The sequence below is a fragment of the Parasteatoda tepidariorum genome, chromosome 9 (assembly GCF_043381705.1).
Source record: "Parasteatoda tepidariorum isolate YZ-2023 chromosome 9, CAS_Ptep_4.0, whole genome shotgun sequence".
Lineage (NCBI taxonomy): Eukaryota > Metazoa > Arthropoda > Arachnida > Araneae > Theridiidae > Parasteatoda > Parasteatoda tepidariorum.
Genome location: NC_092212.1, coordinates 23,765,529 through 23,777,640, shown reverse-complemented (window position 1 = coordinate 23,777,640; position 12,112 = coordinate 23,765,529).

The following is a 12,112-nucleotide window of genomic DNA, read 5'->3' as shown; positions in this document are numbered from 1 at the left end:
AAATGAATACTCGATTATCACAAAATTTTGGCTCGTTTTTGACGAAAACGTTTCCTGATGTATGATTCGGGCAAAAATCAAGCAAAAATTTTTGGGTTTGCGACTGCTAATGTTCAACTCCGTAGCCTTGTAATTTTGAACCTAATCCAGAAGAAAAGGGAACCCCTGGATCAAGTTTTGGGAGAAATTTGCCTTTGTGGAGGACTTTTTGGTGGAACCTCCACCATCAGGATAACCCCCACGGATAGCCTGATGGCAAGGAAACTCTAATCCATGACCTGTCTAATACTGAAGACATTTTGCGTCATCACTGTGGTCGGTGCAAGCTAGATGCAGAATTTGTATCGACCATCCGATGCTGGGATTCGAACCCGGTTCACCTCATTGGAAGGCGAGTACTCTATCTCCTGAGCCATCACGGGTCACGAAGTAACTATTTTCTCTTTTCTATCCGTCGTTGAGCAGCTGACCCAATTTTTGGGTTTACGACTACTAATGTTGAACTCCGTATCCTTGATTTTTTGAACCAATCCAGAAGACAAGGAAACTCCTGGATCAGTACCCCCAGAGGTATTGATTTGTTATGGGAACATGGAGGACTTTGCGACTTGACAGATTTAACGTGCATCAGTCACCATTTACACGGGGATTCTTCGGCTGGCAGAGATCGAACCCACGAACTGTTGGACATTGGTCCAGTGCCCTACCAACTAGGGTATCACGGTCTTACGAAGTAACTATTGTCATTTCTTCAAGGAAACGAATTTCGTCAAAATTAAGGAAATATCTCTTCATTCTATTTTTTTTCTATTAAAAAACTAACAGTGCCTAAAGTATTTAACTTTTCTAACAATAATTACTTTAACGTGGCCACCATATAGAATAAAGACAGCTATGCTGCGTAGCCCTAGCATGAGAAGAAGGAAATATGGAATAGTGAGAAGATAGAATAACTAGTAGAGACGTTCCTGAAATCTTCAAGATCGTTGTATAGAAGATAATTTTTATCTAAGAAGCTGATTCTCCTTGTAAAAAAGCTAGCAATGCATTCTGTAAAAATGCTAATAATTTCAGGGCTAGCACCATGCCAGGCGGTTGGAATTTATCTGCTAAAACGAATTTTCATTAAAAAATGTTGAGCCACACATAAACTTTTATCAATACTCTAGAATTTCCAAAAAAAAAAAAAAAAAAAAAAAAAAAAAAAAAAAAAAAAAANAAAAAAAAAAAAACATATTGACCAATAGAGGGAAAAAAAGGTTTAGACTTTTTGTAATTGAAAATAACAAGAGATTTTGAGAGAATTGGTGGAAGAATATTAATATCAGACAAAAACGACTCTGTTTTTGCAGAAATGAAAAGTTATTTATCCATTCCTTCATTTTAAAGTTTTTAATATTTAATATTCTTTTTTCAACTATCTCTATATAGGGCCGGTTTTTGCTTTATATCATTACTTATTATGTATTCTTTATTCTCTTTGCTGATCAGAATCTTATAATTAAATGCATTTAAAAAGGAAATAGCCATAAAATCTTCAGTGGTAATTTGAAGAAGATGAACTTTTATGCTCCTCAAATATGACTCATGTGAAACATCTCAACGAATTGAATTGAAAATTATTTGCTGTGTAATAAAACATTTAATATGAAAAGAATAGAATATGCAAACATGCATTATAAAGAATAAAACTGCTTTATTTATTGATTTTAAACGAACTGCGTCATCCTGTATTTATTCATTTAAAATATTTTCTCTAAACAAAAATATATTACAATGTTTTGCATTTTATAAGCACTGTGAAACAACAATAAGGTAACAAAAAAGTTAAAAAACTGGTAATACATTTATGAAGTAAAGGGATAAAACATTATAGATGAGTAGAAAAATCAGTTTATTTGAAGAAAAAAAGTTCTTATTTCAATGCAACACTTAGAACAAGTGAGGAAATGGCAACTAGGTACTTTTTTAGAGAAAATAAATAAAAAGGAATAATGACAATTTTTTATTATTTTTTTAATAAACTTGAATTGACACTTTCTACATCACAAAGTTTCGAATTTATTTAATTTATTAATGTACCATTTTTGAGAAAAGCTGTTAATGAGAATAAACTGGAATTAAAATACATTTGATTGTTTTTGCTTATTTCTTACATTACAAAATTCCACACCAACCTCTGTTAAACTCCTCTCTAATACGTATAGTTATGGGTGTATTTGGGACTCTCAAAGCCAGCCGTTCAAAAAAATATTTTTCAAGAGAAAAAAATAGAAAGAAAGAAACTCAATATTAAAGCTACTAAAAACAAATAATTAAAATATAAAATTAACATTCGTATAAGTTGAATAAACTCTATCAATTTCATTTTAGCGAATTTCGTAATTATTGAAATATTCAAACAATCTCTACATAGAAATTTTTTAAAGTGTTCAAAATGTTTCAAAATTTCTGAATAATTGAAATAGACATAAGTGCATACTTTTCTCTTGTTAGTCTTCACTGTATACTTAGTAACAGGGAAAAAAACAATTCTGTAATATTGTATACAATTCGTAATCATCATTACTGATTATTAAATATTAGACCAAACATTTTAAAAAATCTTTTCTTTACAGCAAATAAGATTATACAAAATATTAACTAATAATTATAGGACTCTAATGCATGTCTGTTGTAAAAATCACCATAATTGTCTCTTTTATAAAAAAAAATCATTAAAATTTTTGAAATCAACGCTTTTTTATATTAGAGTAATATATTCTAAATTAAAGCTCTAAAAACAGAGCTTAAAAATTTCAGAAGTATAATCTCTCTCCAGGTAACTCACACTTTTCCTGAACACCATCAGAAGGAAACTTTGGTTTCAAATATTAAATGTAATCATATTGTTGGCAATGTTTTTTTTTAATTTTAACTTCAGTGGATTTATATATCCAGAAAAAAACTAAATGACTAAAATTTAAAAAAAATGTAAACTAATTTTTATTTTATAACCGTGGTTGAACAGCCGGCCCAATTTTGGCTGAACGACTATCAACGTTCAACTCCGTAGCCTTGTAATTTTGAATCCAATCCAGAAGACAAAGGAATTCCTGGATCAAGCATTGGGGAAAATTCGCTTTCGTGTAGGACTTTTTTGATGAAACTAACAAGCATTTGCGTTACACAGAGAGGAAAACCACGAAAACCTAAAATGATTAGCCTGACGGCAAGGAGACTCTAACCCATGATCCCTTTACCACTAGGGATATTTTACATCAGTTATGTGGTCGGTACGAGGTGGGTGCGGAATTTGTATCAATCAGCCATTGCTAAGATTCGATCCTGGTTCACCTCATTGGATGGCGAACGCTCTATTCCCTGAACCACCACTGCTCAAATGAAAACTATTGCTGATATTTATTAGCAAACATGTAGGGGAATTCGGGGTAATACCGGTAAGCTAAGATTCGAATTCCTGGTGGAGCCAGATTTAGCCAAGATATTAGTTGTGTACAATACATCAATCTCGAAAAGTCGTTGATGTACTACTTTTTTAATAAATGACAAACCACCTGGTCTAATTCCACTAGAGAGGTAAAACTACGTGCACATGCTAACTCTGCGGTAAATATAGAAGTACTAATATTTCAGTGAAAAAGTAGCAGGCATTTCTATCCTGTATGACAAATTTTTAAAATTTTTTTTATGTGATGTAGTCAAGACTGTACTTATGTAAGGGAGAATTGTCCTAGGACCTTGGTTAGGGCGCAAACAAAATTTCTTACAAAAATATAGTGTTAATTAGTAGCAGAGAAAATGGGAGAAAATTTCCTTATATCTATATTAGCTGAATACGCGTTCTTCGGAAGGGGTGAATAAAAAATGGAAAAGAATCAATAAATTAGTGCTGAGAAACACATCGCAATCTCAAAGGTGAAAGGATTATACCGACACAATCAAAGAGCTTGATGGAAGAACCAGACGAATGACATTTTAAGAGGAATTAATGAATTAGAAAAAATAACATAAAGTGGTTGCTTCAATATAGGCATGTTATTGTAACAGAACTGTTTTTGCTTTCACTTTTATCGCAACATAACTAATCCATGTTAGTTTTCAGTATGCTTGCATGATTTTTATTTCAAATTATGCAGTGGTAAATCAAATAAAGCAAAAAATTATTAATCCCACCTTTTAATAAATTGGTAATAAAATAATTGGGATACAACTTCATTTTTCGTTCTGAAAATGCCCCTCACCTGGTTTTTCCACTATGTTTTTCAATTAATATAGCTAAAATAATTTTATTTTATTTATAATTTATGAGTATTCTCCTGGTCAGACCATATTAAACATGTTATTGATAAAGAAAACGCAGCAATCAACACCATTCAACCTCTAATTCATAATCCGAGCATATCATTAAAAATCAGAAAACTATTGTACACCAGCATGATCAGACCAATCTTAACCTACGCCTCACCTGCCTGGTCAACCATATCCGATCACCTTATAAAAATTAAATCAGTGTCAAAATAAAATTTTAAGAAAAGTCACCCGCGACAGGTGATTTATTCGAAATGCAAACATACATAAAGATCTCAAAACTCCTTTGCTCTCTGAACATATCTACAAGCTGAATGCAGATTTCTGCAAGCAAGCAGTAAATTGTAAAGCAGATTTTTTCTTTTGAGAACTACAAAAAAGACCGACAATACAGACGTATAGCAGCACATTTCTCATCCGACGCATCCTATCATCACTACCAACACAAATAGTAGTACAGTGCCATGGTGTAGTGAATAGCACACCTGCCTGCAGTTCCATAGATCTCTGGTTCGATCTCAACTGAGAACTCACTTTTGCTAAACACCATCTGAATCATCCGGATCCACACAGAGAATCCACAGTGAATCATCGAGAAGAGAATCAACGATCAGTGTATTTACCATCAGTGTATCATCGTATCATAGGTGAATCTTCATCAAAATATCAACCATAGTCTAGAACTGATTAAAAAACAGCTCCAGCAAAACCAAAAATCTGAACTTTCATTTGAACTCTAAAAAACTCTTAAAATTTATCTTAATAAATATATAAACACCTTTTCAACAGATTTGTAAATTGATAAGAAATGCTGTAATTTTGTAAACTTCAACCTCCAATTTTAAATTTATTAAGTAATGTATTTTTATTCTTACATAGCTACCACAAGGTTGCTAAATCCAATATGTTTATAAACCAATGTATTTAATATAACTAATGCAGAGATGCCAACTTGCTCCGGACAGCAAATATATATTTTAAAGTGGTAGTTTATCAATTGTGATTCTTGGATAAACAAATTCAATTTAGTAGATTTTTATCCGCCACTATTTCTAAATAATTCGTAGGCCTATACGATTCACCACTTTCGCTATTTCTGTCATGCTATACCTTTTAAAAAACAGGCAAAAATAGTCAAATATTTGCAAAATTTACTTTGTAGTTATTTACCGTTTTTTTTAATTATTTTGGCTTGTCCGGAGCAGTTGGCATCTCTGTTTATATAGTAATAACGCACGTTACAGTGACTTTCAAATAAGGCTTCAAATTGAGCATTTAAAAACCATACAAAATTTATTAAATAAAATTTAATTTTTCTTTTTGAATCATTTAGAATATAGCGGATAAGTTAAGAAACATTTAACACAAAACAAGTATGAATTTCTTCTGTGCACTGATAGAAATTTTGGTGAACGTTGAATCTTAAAAATGCACAAATTTTCTGTAACCATATTGCATGGTGTCGAATTTCGTACAACTTAAATACAACTTAAATAGCTTAAACTTCATTAGATAATATTATCGTTCGACTTGAACAGGAACAAGGTTAAGTTTAACATCTTATTATGATTGCAGCAAATTTGAGTGATATTATGGTTCAAGATGCTGATATTATGGTATTGATTTTTATGAGAGAAAATAATTTGTTAAATAAAAAATTTCGTACGTTTTTTTAATGAATGAAATATTAACTATTTTCTAAATCTTTCAATTGCTTCTAACTTCTATTTTATGTGATAAATAAGTTGATTGATATTATAGCAGATATAGCTGCAATATCAACTGTTAATAAAACTGTCAATTTTTTAGGTGATAACATTTGGCTGATATTATCTTGCTAAATATCAGCAAAACGCGTAACTATGTTCAGTTCTTATCTCATTTCAAACTTAACAGAGCATAAATCAACTACAATTTATTAAAATTTCATTATTTGTCCGAAATATTGTAACGGGGAATCAGAAACACCTTAATTACTTACCTGACAATGACGTGAATGAGCTATTTACTAAAATATCCTACGTACTCTTTTTCTTGCATTAGTAATAAGTTTTAAAAATAATGTTAATTAGTAGATATGATATTAAAAAAAATTTCATGCCATAAAAATTTCATCAAAATGAAATTAATTATAATTACATAACTAAATTCAACACAATCACAGAGATGCCAACAGCTCCGAACAAGCCAAAATTATTTAAAACAACGGTAAACAACGGTAAACAAAGTAAAATTTGCAAATANAATGTCCGACAGGGATCGACGATCTCTTCGACGTGTAGTGAAGGCAAACCGACAAATGTCGTTGGACACTGTCGCTACCAACTTCCGGGCTGCATCTGGCAGTGTTGCCAGTGCATGTACCATTCTTAGGGAGCTGATTGCACAAGGATTCCATGGACGAGCAGCAGCACATAAGCCAAACATCTCTCCATCAAACGCCCGCCACCGATTTCAGTGGTGCTGAGCACGTCGCCAGTGGACAGTAGAGCAATGGAAAAGCGTTATGTGGAGTGATGAGTCACGCTACATGTTGTGGCACTCTGATGGACGAGTGTGGACCTGGAGAATGCCCGGAAAATGGTACCTACCGGAGTGCATTGTCCCCATTGTGAAGTTCGGCGGTGGAGGAATTATGGTTTGGTCCTGTTTCTCATGGTTTGGCCTTGGAGCCTTGGTGTTAGTGTGTGGAACCCTGAACGCAGAAGGGTAAAGAGACACCCTGGACAATTCGGCGCTTCCCACCCTGTTGCAACAGTTCGGTAATGGCCCGTTTGTGTTTCAACACGATAACGCTGCCATTCATAAAGCACATGCCATCACAGACTGGTTTGATGAAATAGGGGTGCAAGAGCTTGACTGGCCATCCCTAAGTCCCGACATCAATCCAACTGAACATCTCTGGGAGGAGTTGGAGCGCCGGTTGAGGGCCAGACCACAACGCCCCAAAACCACCATTCAACTCTTCGCCATGTTACAGGAGTAATGGCGGGCAATACCTACCGCCGTGTACCAACACCAAGAAGACAGCCTTCCTAGAAGGGTTAAAGCTGTGATTCGGGCGCGTGGCGGCCCTACGCCCTACTGACTTGATACTAGCACCTCATGTATCCGAAATGAGGAGTGTCCGGTCATTAATGGCCAGATAGTGTAACAGCACTTACAGAGATGCCAACTTACTCCGGACATCAAATATATATTTTCAAGTGGTAGTTTATCAATTGTGATTCTTGGTTTAATATGTTCAATTTAGTCGATTTTTGTCCACCACTATTTCTAAATAATTCGTAGACTTATACAACTCACCACTTTATATTTTCAAAATTTACTCATTTTATTAAATTATTTTGGCGTGTCCGAAGCAGTTGGTATCACTCATATACCATAAAAAAAAGCGAAAATATGAGATATATATATTTATTAAATATTCTAGTATTTTATTTTTCAATACTCGAAATAAGCAATTGAAACCTTTAAAATCTGACTAACATCAATTGACATTCTGCATTTGTTTTTTCTATTATTGCTTACTGGCAACAGTTGTTTATCGCTTGTTTCATTTGAGATATCGGATAACGGGTCGAAGTATTGTCGCTTCATTCCTACTTATTATTGATGTGATGTTTGCATGCTTACTCAAAATTTTTTCTGAATTACGATCGCGTCAAATTGACGCATATCCGTAGAGATAGGTATACAACAAAGAGAACTTCAATATTTCAGTGCTTTTGAAGAAAATAGATTTCAATATATATTCACCTCTATCAATGGATAAAAGTCATAACAAGAGATAAAATAAAAATGCAAGCGGGTTTCAAAATTTTCCTCATAAAATTCGAAATGTGTCAAAATGACGCGTCCCGTAAACCTAGTGTTAAAATGTGCATAAAACTGAAAAATATTGAAAATATATGAAAACCCAAAAGAAATTAGTAAATAATGTAACACAGAATTTTGTGTATTTTCTGAACATTTGGCTACATATTTTAGCCATGTTTTGAGGTGTTTTTCCTGCAAAATTCTTCTGAAATTATATAAGTTTATTGAGGGGAAAATGTTTTGTTAGTCATGTACGAATATTTTTGTAATTAACGATAATGGAACTTGTACTATTATCCTAGAGATTTCCATAAGATTCTTTTTAAATGTTTTGAGCCAGATTAGTAAAAAATAAAGTTACCTCTGCTCTAATATGTGTTGATAAATGTGGGTACGTATTCATCATTAATATTGTTTCAACAATAATGAACTAAAAAAACTTCACAATTAAGAATTATTTAAATATTGTAATAAAATTCAGGGTCATTCATAAAGAAGTATACAGTTTATATGCTCTACAAATTAAGAATAATGTAAGATATATGTAACCTGCAACAGAATTGTATGGGAATATTTTAACACGTTCACGCCGGGGTGATCCACCTGTGGGTCACGCTAGATTCTCATCTTGGCAGCGCACCGAAGTAAAAACTGGTAACAATAAATTTCATTTTTTAGTTTTTTTCCGGGAATAATAAAAATCCATTACTACCAATTGTTTTTAACGGAAGAAATTTTTATATTCAATTGCTTCTTCGCCGCAGCGATGCCAGCTTGCTCCGGACAGCAAATATATATTTTTAAGTGGTAGGTTATCAATTGTGATTCTTGGTTTATTAAATTCAATTTAGTAGATTTTTATCCACCACTATTTCTAAATAATTTGTAGGCTTATATAATTCACCACTTATTTGACTTATGTCATGCTCATACCTGCCAACTTTTAATCCTTTCTAGGATGTTTTTCGCCAGTGGTAATCAATTAGAATATAACTTGCAATTATATGCAGAAAAATGCACTGTGTTTTGAACAAGCTTATACAGCCTTCCACAAAAGTATTACATATTAATATATAATCTTAATTTTTTTAAAAATAGTGGTGGATCAAAAAGATTATGAATTGAGTTTATAAATACAAGGAATATATAGAAACAAACATTTTACTACCACTTTAAATATTGAAATAAAATTTTACGCCAAATGCGTAAAAGTTGGCAGGTATGCATGCTATGCTTTTTAAAAAGCAAGCAAAAATAGTCAAATATTTGCAAAATTTACTTTGTAGTTATTTACCGTTTATTTAATTATTTTGGCATGTCCGGAGCAGTTGGCATCTCTGTCGCCGTGATAAATTTGAGATTACAGGAGTTGATTATTACACGCACTCTATCGACAGACTTTAGATATTTGAGGAGCTCAAAATTACGACAGTGATTGCTTGATTTTTTGACTACTGATCGCCACGTTGGAGTTTGCAAGCGGAAATACAGCGAGTGAGTTACACTCGTCGATTGCTAAATGTGACTCAGTAGTTGCAAGTTTACTTTATGTGGTAAATATTCAAGTGAATATTTATTTACATTATTATTATTTTTTACTGAAAGTATACAGTGAACTAAACCATGGAGGTTCAAAACCCAAATAGCAATGATTGTTCTATTACAACAACTACTCCTCAGTCAGGAGACATGGCGCAGCATTTTTCTATCATGAATTTTCGGTTATGTGCTCTAGTTGAGCAAGTAGCAAAATTAAATGAGCAAATAGAGGATCTTCGCACCAAGAACTCTCAATTAGAAGCAGAGGAAAGACATCTGGAAAAAGCTCTTGATGAAGCACAAGAACCAGTGATTTCCCCAACCCTTCCGATTACACATAAAAAACGTAAGATATCAACTAAAAAGAAAACAAAAAGCTAGCAAAATACAACTGCGGCAACTAAAAATGACGTCACCAACAACAATAAAGACAAAAAAATATTAAGCGATAATAAACTAAGCGATTCATTGGAAACCGATGAAGAAAACGCTATGGAACTTGAAAAAGTTATTGATACGCTTCCATCAGCAGAAAGCGGCGAAGAAGAATTCAACAAAAACAAAAAACCTCGATTTGAATCTGACGACAAAAAACAACGAGAAGATGAAAGTGACTTCTTTCAAACTCCCAAGTTTAAAAAGCAACGCATTCCACCAATCCTCATCAAAGACTTTAATTTTAACTGGAAACAAATTAAAGAACTGCTTCATAATAACAACTGCTCAGACTTTACGGGCAAAGTGTTTGGTGATCAAATCAACTTAAAAGTAGCAGATGACGATGCTCATAGAAAAATCAGAAAAATCCTAGATGACAACAAGATCGAATATCATACATTTCTTCTTCAACAGGACAAACCACTCAAAGTCGTGCTCAAAAGCATACCTGCCGAATACGATGCAGATGAAATTGAAAACGAACTCATCAAAGTGGGATTTGTCCCAACTAAAGTTACCCAAATGACAAAAGTTACTGAAAAAGGTAGAATTAACTTGCCCTTATTTATAGTGACATTACCAAAGAATAATCATCACAACAAGGAGATTTACGACCTCACGAGACTTATGAATTTAATAATCACTGTAGACAATTACAAAGGGCGCGGTGGTGTGACACAGTGCCATAGATGTCAGAACTTCAACCACGTTCAACACTTATGCAGACATGCTCCTAAGTGCTTAAAGTGTGGTGAAGGGCACTTAACATATACCTGCCAAAAATCCAAAGATAGTCCGGCCAAGTGTGCCAATTGTGGTGGTTCCCACCCTTCAAATTATAAACAATGCTCTAAATATCCTCAAGTTGAATCCGGACACAGTTACAGCTCCAATAACCAAAATAACGAGGTCTACCGAAATAGAACTGCTCCAACTGCAACATATGCCTCAACCCTTAAAGAAGCTAAGCTTCGGGATCTTCAAAATGCCCAGCAAGAAGACAGAAGTCTGGTTCAAGAAGCACACACAATCCTGAACGAACATAAAAACTTTGCGGAAATTTTAAAAAACAATGAAGAATTCAACCTAATTCGCCAACTAAGAGCAACAGAAGCCGTAAAATCAACCAAATCCTCAACAACTAATGAATAAAGCCACTTCTCGTAAAGCACCACTTCACGTTATAAACTGGAATGCAAACGGAATTTTTAACAAAATACACGAACTTAAAGACTTTATTTCTGAGTTTGACCCAGATATTATGATTATCACAGAGACTCATCTTAACAAACAGCATCACATAAAAGTTGCCAACTATATGACCTACAGGTGTGACAGGAATTTCAGAGGTGGGGGAGTTGCCCTCCTGGCGAAGAATAGCCTAATGACAACCGAATTTAACAAATCAAACCAAGCTGGATATGAACAAATCTCAATTTTTCTTAACTACGATAACAAAAACATCAAGATCACTGGAATTTACAATGCTCCAGGTAATGCTCTCTCAGACGATGACATCAGACAACTTTTCCCAACAAACATAGAGACAATTGTAGCTGGAGATTTTAACTCGAAACACACAACATGGGGATGCAACAGAACCAACCGCAACGGACTACAGCTCAAGAATCTCGTGAATAAGCACGCACTCACTGTTATCGCGCCATTATGTCCCACATATCTACCAAACATGAGAAATCAAAGACCGGACATTCTTGATTTCGCTATTTCCAATTTGAATACACCCATAGCAGCTGACGTTATAAATGCATTATCTTCTGATCACCTTCCAGTCTACATCTCGATTGGGATATCCTTAACACAGGCGAGTAAGCAGATCACTAGAACCGACTGGAATCTTTTTCAAAATATTCTCACATTAAATAAACCAAACCTTGCAGCTCTAAAGAGTACCGAAGAAATTGATACACAAATTACAATTCTTCAGAATGATATAATAACGGCCTATAATAAATCAACTGTATCAAAAAAACTCGCTTCAAAT